The following is a 16207-nucleotide window of genomic DNA, read 5'->3' as shown; positions in this document are numbered from 1 at the left end:
CGCGCTCACGACCGCATTCTGGATACTTGCTTCTAGTGATAAATCTACACCCGGGCTCTTTCGGAGGCTGATGGTGATGACCCTGTCATCCTGCGGCTGCAAAGGGCTCTCCGAGGGAAAGTTTAGCAGGGTGCTTGGGCCGAGCGCAGTTAACGTATGCTCTCGTTGGTGTTCGCGAAAGAACGAGAACAAAAGGTTCTTTGCGCGCGAAAACGATCGATTCGGCGACGTCGCCAGCGGGGCCGGCGTGACAGCGCGAAATAAACGGACGTAGTACGGGAAAAAGATAGGAGCCAATAAGCCTGAGACAAACAATGGAGGTCGTCCGGGTAAGAAAAAAATAATAACAGGTACGCTCGTCAGTCGCATGTTATGGCGGCACGTGGCCAAATTTAGTAGCCATAGAAGGCATGTGTTAGCAATCGGCCGAAAATAATGTGCCCCTTGCTGTAAAAATAATCTGTGGAGCAAAAAGAACGTGCGGTGAAACCTTGAAATGTCACGCCTTTTCTTTCATCGTTGAGGTTTGTTGTCTCACGGCAAATACATTCAAGCCTTCATGTAAGCCCATCAGGCCCGAGGTCTTGGGTGAATACTTATGGCCGCCTGTTTATTGCTCAGCGAAATTGTGTCCACGTGCATTCCCCATGGTGAGATACCCGAATACAGCCAGCCAGTTTGAGCTCACGACAAATCAAAATGTGAATTATAACTCTTTACTCGGCTAGCGTTGTATAAAGCTGCCCAATCACAGCTGTATTCTGCGCTACGCGTACGTGTGCAAAGTCAGCAAGATTGACGATAGATAAGACGTTGAAACGCGAGAACCACGAGACATATGCGGCACCACACGAGCTGGCCTTGAAGGATTCACGCGTGAAGAATAGACGACGCATTTTTCGCTATCTCTGTCATTTCAAATATACAGAGAATATACGTAGAAACTGACACATATAGAAAAGAAAAAAGGAGAAGCGGCTTCAGAGAAAGGCCTATGTTCAAGCCTATGCCACGCGTTCGCCGTTACCATTTGTCCGGACGGCTGTTAATCTTTGCCGCGAGGAGCGAATGATTTACGACGCCATAACCGCTTTTCTTCTCGAACAGATTAGGTGCTCGTCGCTTTCGTACGTGCTGAAATTCTACGCCTGGAAACGGGGAAAGGACACAAGGACGAACTAGCTCATTGCATACCGACATGAAAGAGTGCAGCTGGCAGGGGCCAGCGTTTACTTCGGCGTTCACGATGGCGTAAATTCATGCGATAAGTTCTGGATGGCACCGCGGTAAAACAATTTCCCTATGATATGTCGACATACCCACCTTATGCCTAGAGATGCAAGGAATAAAAAAAAAATTAAGGCACGTAAACAACCCGCTAAGAGAGCTGAACTTGTCGCCTATGCTGTAACCACTGATCCCTGGCTAAACGCCGCGCGCATTGATTATCCTGGGTGCTTGAACGTACGCAGACCCCGTGGTTATAAGAGGCATGCAGGGGTCCTGACATTAACGATTGCCACACGGGATGAAAAACAGGCGCCCACTCTGTCTTGTCGTGTGTGCGCAGCCCTCAAGAAAAAAAAAAAGAAAGCGTTGGTACGATAAGAGTTAATGCTCTGCTATTCTGGTCGCGAGTGGAGACTGCTGAACGCATTAATTTTCTTCTATTGTTTGTTTTTTTTTCCTGGCGTTGTCTGATCCTCGATCGAAGTCGCGCGGCGGGTATCATAAACTTTTGTAGAGAATGGTTGTTCGCTCCTGGTCCTTGACAGAGTGCCTTTGTGATCTCCCGCAGCTGACTGATATTTAATAGGGCGACCACAACGCAAGAACAAAAAACAGCTAAAAGGAGAGAGCAAGCTTTGTAAAAACGACGGCCGCATTGTTTTTTAAGCTTGGGCACAATACTAAGTGCAGTCTTCCGGATGGTCACACCGACCGCCGTCTCCAAGAGAAAGTCTCGGTGCGGATAACGTCAATTTAAAACGCATCTGCACGACAAGAACGAATTCATTCAGAAGTTGATAGATATTGTGACGAGGCGTCTACACGAGAAATGTCCATTAGAGAAAAGGATGTTCTTCACGGCATGAACATTAGCGACATTCACCAGGAATTAAACTGTAGTATGAACTAAAGCTACTGATTCTGTTTTGATCGGAAGAAGGCAATCAAAATACGCGGATGGATGAAGTAGTACTGGCTTGAAAACGGCGCAAAGCAGGATTAAAAATTAAAGCTAAAGCTAAAGCACTGTGTATGAGCGTCCAGTATATGGCCATCCATAAGGCATAAGGGTAATGGGTAGACACAACAGTACATTGAAGAAGCTATAGAACATTATAGCGCGTCTTGTAAAATTTCGCAGAAAATCGTCCAAGGCGGCACTGGAGCCTCTACTGTCGACTTTACGCCGCGGTCCGCACGAACAGTTGGTATTTGAGACTGCCGAGATGTTCCCACCACCTCACCGAGAAAGGACACTGCATTACATTTCAAGGGCTACCAAGTCACTGTGGGATTATCGACAATGAACGGGCCGATCAAGCTGCCCGTTCAGCCCATACAGGGGACTGCGACCTGTCGATACCTCTTTCTAGGACAGACGCTGCTCGGAAGCTCCGCATGCTCGATCGCCAATGCACCATGTCAAATTGGAATGAGCCACATTTCATGCATGCACGACTTCACTCCTTTGATCCCACGTTAAGCCTTCGACTACCATCAAGCTTCGCCGAGGTGGCGCTACCGTTCTGTGTAGGTTATGGCTGGGCGTCGCGTTTACCCATGCATATGCATTCCGCATAGGGATGGCCGACACCAACGCCTGTGAACACTGCGGCGACGAAGAAACAATGCGGCATGTTCTGCGAGACTGTCCGGAGTACAGCGCACAATCTCTTTGCCATGCTTTCAACAAGTTACACGACCAGCTTCTATCCGAGGAAAGACTACTACGCCATCGTCCGGACATAACGTCGCAGAAGAAGGCTTTACAAGCACTACTATAGCCTTCCTGCGATCCACTGGCTCGTCAGAGCGCCTCTGAGCGGAACGGTCTTGTGTGTGTGTGGTTGTGATTGTTTTTTTCCCTTATTATTTATTTTCTCTCTCTCGCTTTCAACCCCCTATTCACCAACCCCAGTGCAGGGCAGCATACCGGATATAAACTTCTGGTTAACCTCCCTGCCTTCCTCTGCTCTTTCTCTCTATCTCTTATAGAATTTCAAAAAAAAAAGTACTAGTGATCACGCGTGAATCGTCTGGACCTTCCTGAATCGCATCACATCTCTTTTTCTGCCTTCTGTTAGTCTAATACAACATTTTCTGAGCCTCCGAAAGAATTTAAGTTGTGCTGGGGCATCAAAAGCGCTTTAACGAATGACTTGATCTTTTTGACATCATTCCACTCAGCTGTAAACCTTCTAGATTTCTGTCTTTTCTAGTGCTCACTGTGCAGCTGCTCATTGTCTCAACTCAGCAGGGAAGGGAAAGGCTCAGTGCTATTCAAACGGGGAAGAAAACCCTCGCTTTGCAGTGGGTAGCACGCGTTACGCGAAAATTATCGGCCGTCACGGGAAGATAAACAAGCACAAGCTATCATGTGTTACGACTGGGGTTGCGTGGCCGGTGCGAACACGGGTGTGCATCGTGCTCCGAGCAGTCAGAAGGACACGTTGATGGACGAAAGATTTTATGTACAGACTATTTACATGTTTTCGCTCTCAGTCAACATGACTGCCAGCCCGACCACGTCGGCTGGTTCGACTCCTTAACCACGGACCAGCACGGCCTTAAATCGGGTAGCCGTCCATTGTCTTGTTGGCCCTCCGCCGGTTGCAGATGTTGGGAGCACCATTGTCTGTCCCTTCCATCGCCCTCAGGAATGCTGCTCTCAGTCACTGGGACAGTGTGGAAGAATGACGACTGGCGTCAGTTGTCGGGGCCGACTGGTTGAAGACGCCATTTTCCAGGATCACTCTTTGTTGGAAAGTCGGCGACATTGTGGCCTTTGTGCTGAGGCACAACACATGCGACATCGCTAGCATCAGCACTCTGTCCTGTGGCTTCTTGGTCTTTTATTCTGTTACACAAGCTTAATGAGAACCAGCAGATAACGAAGCCAAGGTAGGTATAGGGGATGTTAATTGTACTGTTTTAGGTGTACTGCAGTAACTGTGATATAGGCGCGAGGAAACTAAAGTGGACGAAAAGACAACTTGCCGCCGGCAGGGACCGAACCTATAACCTTCGGATGGACATTTCTCGTATAGACGCCTCGTCACAATATCTTGCAACTTTTGAATGAATTCGTCGAAGGTTTCAGGGTCTCCCAAGGTTCGGTCCCTGCCAGCGGCAAGTTGTCTTTTCGTCCGCTTTCTTCACATATGTATCACAATTACTGCAGTACACTTAAAAACAGCGCAATTAACGTCCCCTATATCTTCCTTGACTTCATTATCCGCTGGTTTTCATTGAGGTTGTATCAAACACAGAAACGAGCCCTCCTAATACCCTTCCCTCATTCATTCTTAATTTCTTGTGAGGTTTGCGCTGTTACACCTGTGAACCGTGCAACATCATGTGCCTCATGCTTGTGTACCGGAATTGCGGTGGATAAAAATACGAGGGACAACTGACTCAGCATAGACATGCGCATATGGACAACTGCACTTGCGCATATGCGTTCGGACCAGCAGCATTCGGGCAACTTCTGTCATCCCTCCGATTTTTTTTCGTTCCTTTTTGCCCCGCCGCAATTGCGGTAGGGAACTTAGCGTCTCATTTAATTCCATCGAACAATTGGCCGATCCTCAAGAGTATGCGCCGTCAGCGAAGAAAAAAACAAACAAACTGATTGATGGAAGTTCTTTATTGTGAGAAGCGGGTGGGGGGGGAGGGGGAAGGCGCGGTTCCTCTGTGGGGATAGGCGGGACCGTTGCCAGACTACCAGAATCGCTCACAGTGTCTTAGGGTTTCCAGTCATGTAGGGACACACACTTGTACTCAGGCGGTGCGCGGTCAGTACCGTGGTCTGTTAGTCCCCCTAAACCACCCTGATCAGGCCGCTCTGACTTCCAAAATACGCAAATAATAGCTGCTTGTTCGGATCTGTAAGCAGCGCTTCAAGATAATTTGCGCATTACACAGCATGTACGGCAATTGTCCCTTTATCGAATGCAGAACATAGCCGTAATAAGTGGTGAAGGTCTGCGCGGCAGCGCAGCCGGTGCAGCTCACGATGCGCGCGCGTCACTGTCGCACTGTAGGGTTGTCGTCATTTCGTCGCGACCCGCGCTGCCGACACTGTATAAGTGAATCACCCGTGGAGAGTCCTTGAGCGGCGTTAAGCGAACGAGACTTAAGCGGTGTGGTGCCAGCCGCGTTTGGCGGATGCACAGGAAAGCGGCGTCGAAAGTCTTGGAGAGCAAAGGACGACACGAGACTGGGATGACGGGGGAGGATGCGCAGCGCACCGTGGCCGCGTCGTCGCGCTGGCCCTAGCAAACCGGAGCGGTCCGGGTAATAACCCAGATTGCGCGGGATCGCTCAGCCGTTACTCTGCGGCCCGCACTAAGCGCGCGCTTACGGGGGCGTGCCGTGCCTTGGCGCCGGCACCATACTGCACGCCCGCCTCTTCCCTGTCGACGCTTCTTTTGATTTCCCCTCCGTCTCTCATTTTCTCTTTACACCGTTTTCCTTTTTCGCCGTGCCTTCTGTGCTTCTTCGTTTTTCGCAGTGCCACGCGCTTGTTGGGACTCGGATCCAATTACTGAGTAGAAAAACTCGTTGCGTACACGCGCACAGTTCGTTAACTTCACAGACCCTACCCTACAAGTACCGTTCCGATATCTCACTTTACGTACGTTCTCAGTGTGCGTCCGCGCGCGAGAGCGAGTGTGTGTGTCTGCAAACATTTGCTTAGCGGAGCCACAAAATCTCCTGTTTCGTCTCATTTACTTATTTACTTGCCGGCTTGATGGTGAATGCCCTCAGGGTCGCCCCCGAGTCCCAAGCCCCACAATTTAACCGCCCACTCCATCCTTTCGCACCGCCCCTGTTCTGCGATCTTGCTCTCGCCAGTGCAGCGTAACGACAGCGGTCGTAAAGATACCGGAGGTGCTTCGCGGCTTTTTCTTGAGTATCTCTCCTTGTGACGGTGGTTGTTGCCGACAAAGCGACGCCAACGAAGCGGAGTTTCAGTTGCCTAACACTCCTGACACGCGCCGACGAAGGACCACAGATTTAGGAGAATGAAAAGGATCAGTGGTGGACGTACCCGCGAATGACGACACGTGAAACGTCAAAAGTGGCCCAGAAATGCGAAAGCTTCAGCCCGTTTGCACTTATCGCAATGAGAGGGTGGCTATAGTGCTCGTGCGCGGCCCCCACCAAGAAAAGTTTTTATCTATTTATTTATTTGAAACACCTTCCATGCTCCTACCGGTGGTTCCTTAGAAAGGATGCTTAATGAGGCAAGTGGCCCTAATGGGCAAAAATTGCGACCGGCAGCACGCTGAATAACAACAAACGAAATGTAACTATAACGAAAGAAATGGGTTATAGCTATATAATTAGCGCAACTATGTAGCAGCGCACGCAAGCAACTTAATGATATTGCGAATAATTCGAGTAGACTATGAAAAAGACACTTAGGAGATCGTTAGAGAAAACTCAAAATGTAAGACTCAGGTTTCAGACTACATCGGGGGCGGAGAGCTGCAAAAATAGAATGTACATATCCCATGTGGCTGCATTAGGCAACATTTACGTGGTAGTTTCAGCTTTGTAAATTGAAAAGAATAGACGTCTGAAAGCACAACGACCTTAATGAAAAATCACAGTTTCGCCTCATGGGCAAAGCAATGAAAGCGATAGCAAGAAACTAATGCTATACGAAGTGAGGCTCGCCAATGGATACTCTCAGTTTGAACAGCGCTCCTGTTGCAAAGGCGGCCGAAGCAGCGAAGGAAACTAGCGTGCTTCAAGTGTCGAGCTGCGTGTGACACTTGATAGTTCGCGCTCATCTTCTGTTTGTTCGTTTAGCGGCGTCTTTTGAGCTCGAGTGACTTTCGTACGCTCCGTAACATGAGCGCGGACATCACGGCGAAAACTTGAATCATCCCTCTTGCCCTCACCACGAGAAAAGCGCGCGAGCAGACAGCGGAAGGCCAAGGTTCTCCCTGCGCAAATATAAGAAGAAGCGAGCGAGCTCGCCGACGACTTTTAAATGCGCCCGTCGCGCTCCTAGCGCCATCTCGCTGGTAATGAAGAAACGCTTATAAGCGCCGGCCGTCTCTGAGTCAGTCCAGCGGTAAAGGGTGTGTATATAAAGCTCGCCGTTAGCTACGTGGAGGACCTGCGTTCCGTGGCGTAGTGGTTCCACTCGCTGCGGAGCAAGAGGTCCCTGGTTCGATTCCGCGCTTCGGAAGCATTTTTCTGAATTATTTTTTGGGGCCTTTTATAGTATATATATATATATATATATATATATATATATATATATATATATATATATATTATATATATAATACTATAATACTTATATATATACGGTGCATGACGGCGACGGCGACGGCAAAATCTAGCCGAGACTGTCCATATCATTGCTATCGCAATAATATATTTTTGCGCACTGAAGCGCCCAGTAGGCAAAGCTCTTTTCTTCCAGCCTCACTCTGTTTAGCTATCGTTACCAGCCGCCTGGATTTTATACAAGTTAAAAGGCAACGCGAGGAGAGGGTCGCCATGACTAGGGAATCATGTAATGCGTTATGTGTTATGTAATAATTATATATGCTATGCATTACGTATGCGTCAGAGAAGAGGCAACTAAAGGGACCGACAACTGCCCAGAACATGAAATGAGATGACTGCACTGATGAAAAGATTGTCCGTCGCATTGACTCAAACCAACCCTGTTTATCTCGTGAGAGGTGGATTTATATTTTTATTACGCCAAATGACCTTTGGCGCCTCTGGCGGCAAAATGATAAATGGTCCGATGAAGCCGGTCACGGGACCGTTGATTGATGTACGCGTTCGATGACTTTTCTGTTAGTATTGAAATATTGTTCATTTCTTTATATTAAAAGATAGTGCTCCATAAAAATGTACATATAGGCCTGCGTTAGTTGTATGCAACAAAGTGGCGCTCAGCCTTCGCTTGGCGTAGGCAGCCTTGACGCAGGCGCAGACAACCTTGGGCGCAGGCGCACACAACGCTGTACAAATACCGGGAAGGTGTATAAAGCCACACATCTCATTGTAACAGCTTGCTATTTTCAAAAATGGTTGAAAAGCTCAAAATTAAGGTGGTTAAGCGTAGTTACAGTAACTCCTGCGAAAGCAGAACAACGACAGCTTTCACAAGGGCTAGCGGCATCGCTATCAATTCTCAGCGTTGATGGAGCAAGCCTTCATGCGTGTTTGGAGCCTTTCAGATCGAAAAATACTGCTTATAAAATAACTACGTGCTTTTAGGATAAACCACTGCAGCTACAAACGCTACGAAGGGTAAACTTCCTGTCGCGTCGTAAAAAACTGGGTCGAGAAAAATGAGTTTTCGGTCCCTTTAAACTAAGAGCAAGCGAAAAAAAAGAGGGGGAGGGAATACCGCACTCGTGACATAAGCAGCTCGTCAAGGGATACATTCTAGCCAAAAACTGCGAAAGTCCAGTCTCCTTGCTAGCGTCATCAACGAAGATATCATTAATGCGTAAAAATGATACATTTCGTGCTGACTCATCTGCTGGTGCTCACGTAATGAACGAGACTCATACGAGGAGTGACACTGGGGTGACACGGTGCTGCCCACGGCTGGGAGACTTTGGATGCGTGTCGAACAAGGCCACTGAGCACCGCAGAAACTGGTGGCTTGTGTAGAATTGGTCTCAACGAGTCCGCATGCTTATCCTGTTGCGATAATGACAAGCGGGTTGAACTATACCCAGGACCAGGACGAATTTTTCGTCAACTAAGGAGCTTTCTTTCCGAGAAATCCGCATGGACTGCCTTGTGGCTTTGTGCTAGAAACGGGTGGTTGTCAATTTCCATTCCTTAGGGTGTCAGAATAATTGTAGGGTGACTATAAGTTATGATGAATAAGTTATGAATAAGTTATGATGAAATAGTGCTATTCGTTGGAGGGTCCGCAGCTTTTATACTATAGCGACATCTTGAGGGTGACTAATGGCCGGAAGTAAACATAGAAGTGTGTATGTGCTGAGGGTGTTATACGCTTCTGCACAAAATATTATACAGGTTCGACGCCGCCCTAAATCAACGCCTATGCCACTGGTCTCAAACAGGCGTCCCGCGGGTCGCATGCGGCCAACGCACCTTTCGCTAGCGGCGCGGCCCGCACATTTCCTTCATTCCATATATTTTATTGCGATAACAATTATATGGACACTCTCGACGGGTTTTTGCCGTTGGCGTCGCCGTCATGTCCCGTATAACGTCCACATAGATAACATCCCTAAGCGCATCGTATATTCTACCCGCGGGTAAAAGCTCGCGAGCGGGGGTGACGAACGCGGCTGAAGCAGAGATCAAACGAGCCGGCCTATCTCCGTCGGTCGGAGGGCGCATGCGATAACACCATCCGCGTGCGAGGCCTGCCGTTGAATGCTGCTCAAAAGAGAGGAAACACCCCGCCCGTCTTGAACGAGCATGAAGGGACGTCGGGGGAGGGAGGAGGGAGTGGGGGCTGTGTCGCTCGAGCAGCAACTGTGTGAACTTTGGTTCTAAGGGCGCGGTAGCGATCACTGGCGCGCGTGCTATCTCGTCAGCCATCAGCACACGGCTCGCATGCCCTTCTACGTGCTGTGCTCTCAACGCCGCGAAGAGACTGCACGAAAACCGCTTCTCTCCCTGGAGCGCGGCCGTATTCTTACACCAGCGTTTTGTATAGTTACGCGAGCTTGGATCTAAAAGAGTTAGCTGCTAGCCTTACTTCGTATAACATTACAATTTGTTGCTATTCGCATTCATTGCTTCGCCCTTGCGGTGAAACTGTGATTCTTTTTCTTTTCATGAGCTAAACAACATGACTGGTACCAAGTATTTCTTTCGTGAGGCACCCCGTGCCGTCACCATGTGTTAAAACATAGATAGCCGTTGAACAGAAACTCTTTTTTCAGAATCGGCGTCAATATTTTAGTCATTTTGGAGATCAGTTTCGGTATGTGTCGCGAAGCCTAAGGCCTAATGGCCTTGAGAAATGACCCGTATATGAGATATGGGAGAGACCTTCTTTCAAATGGCAACGTTAGCCCCCTCCCCCTTCTCCGCCGCTATGAATTTCTTTACTGTCCCTGCCCTTGTGGGACTAAATATCTTAACTGCGGCGCGCTAGCTAAGGTGAGATTGAGACCCCTGGCCTATGCGATCATATAAACACCATCAGAAATTTAGCGCAAGCTTGCTTGCGTGTGCGGAGTCGCAGACAACCTACAGAAATATAAGAAATAAACCAAAACTGACAAATCCTGGCCACCGGAATTGCGTTGCGCGGCTAAGTTGTCGGCTGCGGAAGTAACGCTTGATCATTTCTTGTTCGAGAAACTAGGAAAGAAAAGAAACCAAACTATTCGGATAGAATGTCGTTAGTGTAACAGCGCCATAAATATGAAGCTGTTTCGGAGAAAGCGAGGCTTTGCAGTAGTCACTTGCGGGACAGATAGAAGAGGCGCCATCCGGCGAGACGCCTGGAACACAGCTGGCGCCGTCAGTTTTCAAAGCGCCTTTCACGGCCTCTCTCACTTTCTGCGTCACGAACCTTAGACAAAAGGTGAAAAAAAAGAAATGAAGAAGTCCATTTATTAAGTTATCCTCCCCTCTGGTAGGCGTGAACACTACAACGCGATGGTGTGCCGGCGCCGATGGAAGTCTTTTGTCTCTGGGACCGGTTCCAGCCGTTTTCGTTAGTGTGACATGATAAAACATTGTTAGGTGAAACTTTTCCCCGTACCGAATGCCAGCTTGCGCTGGAGATGCAGCGAAGGTACAACGTTGCTCGTAACCCCACACACAACTACGAAGTGAGAGTTATTTAGTCAACACTTGAGTTATTCAAAACCTTTCATTGAGTGCTGTTATTGAGAGCCCGACACCTACTGCTGCTGAGCGACCGTTCAAAGTGTAGTCGGCGTAATTACGTTAGAGTCGTCCTTTGTAAGGCATCGGGAATAATTCCAGGAGAGTACTTGCAAATGTGTAACGGCGTGCCCAGCGAGATTAATTCCAACTTTGTAATACTTGTCAAACATTTCCTTCCCTATAATGCCTTTCGCTCAGCGTCTCTCTCATCCTCCTTTGGGCATGCGACTCGTTAACCTTTTCTGTGGCCATTTATATCTTTTCTTGTGCGTGAACGCCTTGAATATTATAGTGCGACCCACCAAATTGATTGCTCATTTACTCCTTGCCTTTCCTCCTTTATTTTTCATCTTCCTGTTCTCCTTTATCGCTCCCCTGCGTAGGGTAGTAAACCGGACATGTTTCTGGTTAACCTCCCTGCCTTCTGCGTTTTTCTTTCCTTCCTGCTTTGTGCGGGCAAGATTGTCACTGCATTGTTTTGCCAGCTAAATAAAACCAACCGTCTTATGGTCATCCTATAAGCTCACCGTTACCTTCCGGTTAACCTTGCGAGTCGTCTTGCGCATCGGTGAGGAAGCTTTATGAAGTGAAACTGATCAAGCAGCATAGAGGGTACCCAAGCCTGTGCGAGGGGAGGGGGGTAGGGAGGGGTGCTTAAACCGGATTATCTGTGGATTCAGTAAGACATAAAAAGTAACTTAGTCATTGTTCTTATCAAAATTCGGAAGTTCGTGTGCGCAATGTTCGCTACATCAGCACACTGCAAGCCGATAACAAAATGCAGACGCTTATTTAGGGCTTCTAACTTATGGAGCCCATTTGAGGAGTAGGGGGGGGTGGGGGACGGGGTACTCCGTGGATTTTTAGGGGGGTAGACACTCACACCATTCCCCTCCCTCGCAACTGACGCATCTGTATGGTGCAACAGCAATCAGACTCCATACACGTAGCTGGCGTCTCCCCTCTACGTTTAAGTGCAATAATAAAGGCTTACGACGGAATACTGAATGTGCCTTGCACACATGCACTACAATATACAAACACTACACACGTTGACTAGAAGTCGAGACTCTAAGTGCTCAGTAGTTCTAGGATAAGGAATTGTCGTTGTTGAGTTGACTCACATATGAGTCATTTTTGGTGTTAGTCCATTTACACCCATTCTTTTGTGGTAGTGTCACCTTCTATCATGTTTCTTTCCCTTCAGCCTTCTTCCTCAGCACAGGGTGGCCAGTCTGTCTAAATACTGACTAACCTCCATGTCTTTCAAATCTATTGCTCCTCGCCCTCCTTTTTGTTCACTACGAAGGGGTCTTCATTAATCCATTGTTATAATTTTTTTCTTTTTCTTTTTTAAGTCCGTCGGTCTTGCTCACATGAGAGAAAAAAAAGGGTACTTTACTTCTGGTTTATTCATACTTTATCATCGTGACTCCTGTACGCTGTTCAATGTGCAGGGGCCCTAATGAAGCAATCAGTGAAAAGCATTGGGCTATGAAAAGCATTCTGGAAAGTCAATACTTCTATTTGTCTACCGCAGCCTTTTGTGCACCGTCGACGCCGACAGATTACTCAACCATTTGATATAAGTGCATGAGACATGTCAACAGCCGGCACGTGTCTGCAAAGATAATAACACGCAAAACGACACGCTTTTCCAGAGAGTAAGCTTCTAGTTTCACCGCATGGAACGTATATGTGAGGAAAAATCTGGCAGAGACTTTCCACGTGAAAGCTTTTCTTTTAAGAGCGCGCCAGCATCGGTTATTAGATGCTGCGGAGCACGTCGCAAGATTAACGAGCGAGAGGAACTTCTGTCGCAACAGCCGGTTAGCATCGACGCAGTTTTCTACGGCGCTACAGACACACGAAGCATGCACGCTGTCCTCGCAAACGACACCGACCTGCTTTTTCCATAACGGATGACTGCGGAAGGCCGAACACCAAGCTCCAAAGCGGCCGTTGGTCGACGAGAAGTCTAATGGCGGGCGGCAGCTCTACATCGTCATCTGGCTGTGTTGTCCGCACAGATTAGAACACGCTTTTACGGTCGCGGCTGGCTCCATTGAGCGGCGTATCGAAATGAGCTAGGATTAGTGCCTTTAAACTATTATGAGCCGCCGCATTTTCGGGCTTCGTAATTACGTCGCTACTGATTCGCCCCCTTTTTTTGCAGTCCTCGTAATGTTAGTCGCAATCCTCCACTGCCTCGCCCAGCTCCTTCTGTGCCTTCATAATGCAGAGAGAAATCAGGAACTCTACTATACAACAACCATGTCAGCAGGCAGTCAACTAATTTTATATTGCTAATAGCCTCACTTTTGATGCTTACTCCGCCTCGTTTGAACTGTGTCGCACTGATGTGGCTGTATATATTTAAACACTAGCCAGTACTGAGTGACGCGCACAGAGCCAAACTTTGGCTCAGGGTTGCATAAAAGAATGTTGTAGTTCTGCTATAGCTGATAGCAAGGCGCCGCTGCTGTAAATTTTATGTAAAATCTTTTCATGACCACTCTTATATTGCGTGCTCTTACTTTGTGAGTCTAATTACTTAGCTATTCTGCATTACAAATAGCTGTCTGTGTGTCTCTTTTCATACCTGTTGGTAATAAGTAGCGTAACCTTTTCACTAAACCTCCCGCCATTAGGTATAATGCGATAGCCATTGCAAGATTACTGCCAGGACGCATAGACGTTACCCTGAAATGGCGACTGGCGGATCGACATTCTCGCCTAATCTACTTCTCTCTAGAAAAGATTGCAAGTATACCTACGAGGCATGTTTCTGTCGTCGGCAGCAGGCATGTCATACGACTATTAACTATTTGTCGGTGTTTTATTTTAAGCCAATGCACAACGTCATATCGAACTTGTGCCCAGCTGTACGGGACGGATAAATGAGGATGCCTATGTTGTACTGCGCCATGTACAGATTGAAATGTGCGTGCGTTGCACCTTTTAACGCTTCGAATCACTTTCAGCACTGTTTTGTTTAATATTTTTTATATTATTATGAAGGCCCACACGCAGTGTCATTTTCGTAAACTACTAGAGAGAAAAAAAAGTAGTCGGCACATACCAATATTTCAGCGTATTCTAGACGCGCACTAAAGAAGGAAAAGTGTAACCAGAAAGTCCAATGAGCAAACATATCCGAGAGATGCACTACTGAACTAAGTAAAAACTGCATGGTTAATAATGCTGTAGAACAATTCTTTAAGAGAATACTGCTAGCTTATTAATCGATCGAAGTGGTTGTATTGTAAAAACGGAGATAATATCAAGAAAAACAGCTGGTATTTGGAAATTTCGAGCGGAATTATTTAAGCCGCTACTCTTATAAGACTATATATGTATATCGCATTTATCTTCGCTTATTTGTAGAATTTCTTTCGCCGGTAAAGTTAGCAAATGCTTATGGGTTAAAGTGCTTAGTTGAGGTACCGAATTACCTTTATTTGTAGATATCGAGTTAACTATAGCCAGAGAAAACATACGCCAATATGTACGAAAATATAATGAGCTGATGGAGGAGTTCGAGGTGCACTGTCACTTGGCTTTCGGTATTGTGTCAATGTTATTCACTTCCCTTTTTCCTTTTCTTTTTGCCAATTTCCCATCCCAAGTGTAAAAAAACAAAAAAAAACAGGTGTGACCTGATTACCCCTTTTAAGCTTCTGTTTCATTTCTCTTTTCCACTGTATTTTTCGGCAATGGAGGTAGAGATGATGCGCTTATAATTCCGTAGAAAAACCCAAAATTTATTCGCGCTCGCTGCACGAACGAAATAGTCACTCTTATTGGGAGAACAGAGCTTTTGTGAGCCACAAAATGGTGAAAATAGAATGTCACGGTGTCATGAACTGCTTTGGACAATGTTACTTCTCATGTGACGTCATCACTGACTGATTCACAGGCAGCGATAGAGAGAGAGAAAACATTTTTAACACGAAAGTGTTTTATGCCGGGTTCCACCAAGACTTCAGTGGCGTATTTCCGTCGCGGAAATGACGTCGAAAAAATGTACATGACCAGATGGCAAAGAAAAAAAGTTCCGTCAACGAGCATCGAACCCACGACCGCTCGGTCCACAACAACTGATGGCGGGCGCGCTATCCACTGCGCCACGGTCACAGACTGAATGCTTTACAAACGCACCTTTTATATCTACCACTCTCCCGGACGGCGGGGTGGTGTTGCCCTCTGGGAGCGGTAAAGTAAAGTAATTCATCATAACTGTGGCCTCCGCGATTAGCGCCTGCAACGCGTTACACGTTCGTCCCATTTGGCGCGTTTTCAATAGAAGTGCAATCTTGTCAAATGCCTTAACACACGGCGAGGTGGCGACCTTAACGCAAGCGTCGTAAAAGCGTCGGCCTCGCTCATAGCATCACGCTAATCAAACCAAAAATAGCTCTGCGACGCGCGCCTGACTCACCTGGCTGTAACACCGCGTTCCCCCCCTACGCGCTCGCCCCGAGAAAAATTGCGGCCGGGCTACCGGGGCGGGCACGACGCGCTTTGCGTTTCCCTCTAGTGCGGTCGGGGTGTTCAATCACATTTTAACATGTCGCAGGATGGCGACCATGTTCTGCGTCCAATATGCGACGGTCTTCTGGCTATCATAACTCGTTCTCTGATTACGCTTTCACCGTTACCTACTACAGCTACCACAAGGGTTTATTTAATCGCTGAACATGGACGTTAGTCGTCGGCACGGAGATGTGCCACCAAGCATCAAAGTAGGTGCACCCACGTTAAACGGTGCTATAGCTGCCAGACATCAATATACATTGTGCAAACTTTCTTATATCAATGTACAGTAAACATTCAGTTACTTCTATAAGGGCACGTTTTACTTTCGTGTTATTCCGATTCCTATGACGCAGGGATGAACCATGCTTTTTTTTTTTTTTTGAGCGCGAAAGAACAAAGTCGAGGAACCAGCGAGATCCTCGGTGCCAGATTTCTAAGTAAAGAAGTCACATATTACACGAAAGAAAAGTACAATGAACTTTTATAGGAATATTATATCAATCTGACACGACATTTACATGTTTGTATATAGTTATTTTTAATGTAGCTTTCCAGTGATTCG

At 47.3% G+C, this 16207-nt stretch overlaps 1 protein-coding gene across 1 annotated transcript in view; it reads right to left on the bottom strand.

The window, feature by feature from the left end:
* LOC119387294 (neuronal acetylcholine receptor subunit alpha-10) overlaps positions 1–16207 on the bottom strand; it is a 139206-nt gene that overhangs the window by 53622 nt on the left and 69377 nt on the right. The window lies entirely within an intron of this gene.

This window comes from Rhipicephalus sanguineus, chromosome 3 (assembly GCF_013339695.2).
Source record: "Rhipicephalus sanguineus isolate Rsan-2018 chromosome 3, BIME_Rsan_1.4, whole genome shotgun sequence".
In the NCBI taxonomy this organism is placed as follows: domain Eukaryota; kingdom Metazoa; phylum Arthropoda; class Arachnida; order Ixodida; family Ixodidae; genus Rhipicephalus; species Rhipicephalus sanguineus.
This window is presented reverse-complemented; position numbering and strand designations above follow the sequence as displayed.